Genomic DNA, 6,000 nt, shown 5'->3' with positions numbered 1-6,000 from the left:
AAAGGCGTTGTTTGCGCAGCTCATCGAAGCTTTGGCAGTAGCCGATGACACCGGCGACAGTCTGGGGATCTTTGGCGACGAGCATCTGGAAGGCATCATCCTCAATGCCCTTCATAATGTGTCTGATCTTGTCGGCCTCGCTCATAGAAGTTTTGACACGCTTGCAGAGGTCGACGACATCTTCTATATAACTGGGGAAGTTTTCACCGGTTTGCCGGGCCCGACTTCGCAAGCGTTGCTCGGCGCGAAGCTTTCGCACGGCCGGACGGCCGAAGACTTCTGTCAGACTAGTTTTTAGAGCTGCTCAGCTTGAGATGTCAGCCTCGTGGTTTCGAAACCAGAGATTGGCTACGTCGCTCAGTTAAAAGATAACGTGGTGAGCTTGACGCTTTCGTCCCACTTGTTGTATGCGCTTACGCGTTCATAGGAGGCCAACCAATCCTACACATCCGTGTCATCTGTGCCGCTGAAGATGGTCGGGTCACGCTGCCGCGCGGCGCCGGAACAGAAGACAGCTGACGGAAGCGGTAAAGCGGTTTGGGTGACGGCTTCAGGCATTGCAGATGTGGTAGTCAATGCGCGGGTGCGAAGCTCCAGGGCGAGGAATCGTTGGCACCTCCACCACTTGTAATAAAAACACAGCACACTACTAATACAGCACACACAGCACACTACAGCACAGCACAGTAATAAGGGCACAGCGCAGTAATAAGCACAGCGTCACGAACAACCAGCTGAACCGTCCAGGCACAGAACAGAGACCGCGTTCAGTCCAGAGCATGCACGAGCGACCGCGCGTTCGTCGCTCGAGCTTCGGAGTGTTCAGCGCTCGAGCTTCGCAATGTTCGGCGCTTCTCGTCGTCTTCCTGGTCGAGCGCCAGCCTCTGAAGATTCTAAAGCCCGTGTCCAGTCTTACATAAGTAATGTTACGTTTCGCGTGGTTAGCGCTCACCAGCTTCGGCTTCATCATGCTGGCAGGAGCGCTGTCGTTGCGGGGGCCGTCACCCAGCGCGAACGCGGAGTTTGCGTGAAATGAAGTGGTAAGATAAACAAAATAATGCTAATTAAAGGACGGCTCGAGTATGTTTTCCGATGCCGGTCCAGTTTAAATCGCCAAGCCAGTGAAGGCCATTGGGCGTGTGAAATATGTCGAGGTGGGCGAGCCTTGGTACATTGCAATCCCATAGGCTTGCCACGAAATATATGTGCAGACGAAGAGCCAAAATTGGCACTGTCTCAAAAGATAAACTGGTTGTGTCGGTATAGTGCCTTGTATTGTAGATAAGAATTGGGCGGGTGATGGGCTCGATGGAGTCTAGTAAACGGAGGAGACTGAAAGCCAATAGGGGAAAGCGCAGCATCCATATGTTTATGTACTTGACATACGGTGGCGAGGTCGACGCGGCCGGCCACGGGGTTGGAACATGTGTATTACTGGGTATGGGGTCGGCGACACAAAAACAATGTCGCATGTCGGAGGGATTGCCGCTTGCCACTGCTATCATGGGTGGTCATGCACTGATCGGTAGCAAGCAGCAGAGACGGAGGCGGGGTAAGCGACTGATGAGTCTCGGCTTCAGTTACGACAGAGAAGACGCAATGCTAACCAAAGCGTATGTAGTCAATGTAGGCAGAGCAGGATTTGGGGACGGTAGGGTCACAAATGTTTGTCAGGGAAGGCTCAGACGCCACCGGCTTAATCATAGCGGCCGCGGGGAAAGCGCATGAGACGCGCGCAGAAATGGCCGCAAGCATATACCACTGTTTTGCACACGATGTTTCCTTTTTTGGTAGGAAACCTCTACTTCACGGCGAAAGCAACGCCATCACCGAAGCCTTGTCCTTGAATAAATAAATGAGATAAGTATTACCGCGATTAGTATTCGAAATTCCTGGGGCGCGAACAGATCACCTTCGCTCACCACTACACGACAGCACTATGCTATTTCCACAGCCGGCCGCGCCTCGTATTATACTTCAACGCAATCTCGCACTGTGAATTGCCCATCATCGCCTTCATTACTTCCATTTGCGCCCGCTAACAAATCACATCAGCTTAACATCGATCAGAGCTTAACAGGAGTCCAATATCATCGCCAGACGCGCGGTGACCCAGGAAACGAAACCATGAGCCAGTCAGCCTGGACACACGTTTCCGCAAATATACTCTGTTTATCTGCGTTAAAACCTTATCATTTTTCTCGTCTAACTTCCAGCTGTCGCCTATTCCTTGCCAACGCCCCATTGTCTACGCCCTCTTACATTTGTCACACCGCTCCCCAACTCCTCTATGTCTACGTGCCACGTGGATGCGCGTTGCTACAAAATTAAATCAGCAGCCACGCGTGTCAATGCTAGGAAAACGCAGGAGACAGAAAAGATGAAGAAGACACAGTGATTTTTCTCATCTTGTCAATAGAAGTAAATTTTGTGTCGCACATTTCGATTGTACTGCAAGACTGACTGATGGTCGCCAAATCTGCAAGACTTACAAGTGAAAAACGGGAATGCAGGAGACAACAGGCCAGCCCCTCCGAACATTCAACCTCCGCAGTGGGTTTCAATCATCTGCTACTTATGCAGGATTAACCAGGGCTGTTGATTGTGAAGCAGGTGTAGCACCACCTTCCAACCGAATACACGAAGCCGGATAGAGGGAAACTGGCCCTCGGAGCGTCAGCTCCGGTTTTCCGCTAATGTCCAGAATTCTGGACCGCAACCTCTAATTGTTGCAAATTTGGCAGCTCAGAAAGAGATTACAGGAATGCGTGCTTGTGTTCAAAGGCTGCAATCACTTGAATGCTTTGTAACTTCTTAAGTAATATCGTGTTTTTTTTTCAGAATTTTCAAATGAACATGCCTTTTTGATCGCAGCTCTTGTGTGGCCGACCGCGGGTTGAGATCCGTCAGTGACCTCGTTGCAACCGATCCAAAACATCAAGATATAATTAAATGAATACTGACACTGCCGTGACTGGGATTGGAACCAGTAGGGCACCGAAATGAGCAGCTTCGCTGGCCACTGCACGAAAACACTCAAGGCTATTACGGCAGCCTACCACGGCTGGTGTTAAACTACAATATATTTCTTCGCTGTGCAGCGCACATCGTTTTCTCCATCAAATAATACTTCTATGAAGCTGCTATTGTAGCCAGATGTGATGAAGATCCAGCAAAGCAATACAATGTGTTTTCACCGACTGATAACACTACAGCTACCGCCGAAACCGATCGCGCCCCGTGTTGAACTACAACACACTCTCGCGCTGCGCGTTGCACATGCTCGTCTTCAGCTACAAATACTGCTATATCTGATATACAAAACTCACGCGCTGAGCATTGCGTATGGTCGACTTCATCAACTTGCAATACTATCGAGCTAATATCGTCAGCAAGCGTGCCGACGACTCAGCAGAGGAAAACAATGAGCCTACAGATTCTTGGTTACCAACACAGGGGCGCTAAAACTTCGCAGCATAGAGAATCGTAATCTTCCTATGAAATTTTTTTCAATAATGTTGCTCTTTTTTTGCCCTATGTAGACATCTAACTGCAGGTTTTAGAAGTTATTACCGACCAGATGTAATATATAGCCGAAATTCGATGTCTTGTTCGTATACTGTTCTGATACGTGAAATGAATGATTCGAAGAAGTGTGATGGCAGTCGCACTAAATTACCGAGAAACGGTAACATGCTTTTCTGGCCTGTAAGCTGCAGTGTTATATTCTACCGCGGATTTGGCTTACCTCTGTTACCTTTGTGAACTTGAGTATTGTCTCGAAATTTTTGTATACAGGTATTCACGAAGTAACAAGGAAGGGGAAATACTCAGTGTGCTTGACAACCTTTCCAAAAGTGGATTTGTATTCGTTTGCGCAAATCGTTCATAATTGGTTAAAACAGATGCTTGGGCGAGTTGGTAACTCATTATAACCACGACACACACAGCGCTCGTGTGTGTCGTGTCTCCCTTCGTGTCCGTGTCTTAGTGCGCGCTGTACTGGTTATAATAAGTTCATAATTGGCGGGTTTTAAATACATTATTTGCTCCAAGGAGGAAGGAGGATATGAGTTTGGCGGTGTGAATCTTGTTCAGACATGATTGCTGCTAAATGTGATTAATAAGTCGACCTGCAAAAGTGTGATTAGATTGAGGCCAGCTCAGCAGGAATCCGGAGATGTAGAGCGTGGAAAGATAGCGAGCGTAGGCTAGAAAAGATGAGTGCCCATCTCCGATAAGTGGCTTGGTATGACTGGCAGCATTGTCCTGAAAAATGCATGATGTCTTCGACTGGTCGCTCCCGCGGTCCGGTTAGGATCTGGCAGAGTGGAAGCCGCTCTTGCTCTGAGCGCATAGCGAGACAAGTCAAGTTGATTGGTCGGCGAGATTTCAGAGTGGAAGCGCAGGATGCAGAAGGACGTACCTTCCAAAACCACGACGCGGCACCGCTGCTGTCAAAAATAGCCACACGTAAGACCCCTTGATTGCCTTTAGCCGCACGTGATCGCACACTGTTTGCATCGCAGTCATCGCTCAGCGTATATCGATCGCTGTATATCGCGTGTATCGAAGAGAGCCTCCAATTGTCGCTGGATGGAGAGCGTTGTTGCGCTCGCGCTCCCTTCCTGCTGTTGAGTTCGGCGAATTTGAACATGGGGAGGATTCCCTGAGGACCACCTCGAGGGTGGTGAGCCCTCTGGGGGAGACGTGGCGGCGGGAGTGTCGGAAGCAGCGACGACAATGGCGTCCCCACTTGTTCGAACAGGTCATCGGGTGCAGCGACGATAATAGCGTCCCCACGTATTCGTGCCGGTCATCAGACGACGAAGTGCAAGATCAGTGTTGCCCTCTTTAGTCACGCTGGGGTTGAACAATTGCCCGAGTGCCGCACCTTTGACAGAGGTTCCGCATTCCGGTCCTCAGTACAAGATGTTTCAACCCCTGCTGGGAGACATCCCGCATTCCTGTGTCTTGCAGGCGCCTTCCGGTTCCACATGGGCGCGTTCAGACACACGTGCGCGCCCACCTGGAGGCCGCGTGGACGACAACGTGATCGGGTCCTGTTCTCTTTCCCTCGACCGAGCTGCGAGAGAACATCAGGACCACCCTGTTGTGGGTGGTACCATCAGTGCCATCGTGTGATTGGACATCATTCTTCGAACTGTATAGACTCCCTAGCTAGGGATCTGAGGAATACGAAGAGTATTTAACAAGCTGCTGGTCTGGTACCAGAGCAGAGCCCCCGTTTTGAGAGATATCCTTTGCTGGGAGAGACTCCCGACTGCTAAGAAGCGCTCTTTACTGAGAAGCACTCTCAGTTGTCCTACTTGTAAATTATGTAAATAGTTTTTGTATAAAGTTTTCCAAGATTGCTTACTCCGATCGTCCTCGTCTCTTCTCCGGCCCAGTCACGCTACCTAAATCCCAACAATGTGGAGGCCATTGAAGACGCCACGAGAAAGGAGCTGACAGTCCTGCCAAAAGAAGCGTTTTCCAACTTTTTCAAGACTTCAAGAAGCATTAGAACCTGTGTATAGACTCCAAGAAAGACTATATTGAAGGGGCTCTGCACAAATGATTTCAATGTTAAACGCATTTTTTAATGGACATTCTCGGAAATTTACGGATAAGGATTGTACATTGATAACGCCATCACATCTGTTTAGGCCTAGTGAACTGAAAAATACTGTCTGTGGCATTTAGCGCGCTGTACGTTTACTGGGCATCGGTAGCGTATTCTTCAATTGTATATAAATATTGTTCGCTTAACATACTGCTTATTAGTTACGCATAAGGAACACAGGGCAGAGGTTCAAGTATGGCAACAGAAAATTCTGGAACTGTTCAGCACACATAAAAAAACGTGTATGCTTTATGTTTTCCCCAAGGCCTGTGCGACTCTATTTTGATCCTGGTGCGGTTGTGTCTGAAGCGACAGCATCATTAAGCTGCTTGCTTCCAAGAGCATCTCTTATCAAACCTTGGAAATTTGCTGAA

This window comes from Amblyomma americanum, chromosome 2 (genome assembly GCF_052857255.1).
Source record: "Amblyomma americanum isolate KBUSLIRL-KWMA chromosome 2, ASM5285725v1, whole genome shotgun sequence".
Classification (NCBI taxonomy): Eukaryota; Metazoa; Arthropoda; class Arachnida; order Ixodida; family Ixodidae; genus Amblyomma; species Amblyomma americanum.
The sequence above is the reverse complement of the archived record's forward strand: the minus strand, read 5'-3'. Positions refer to the sequence as shown.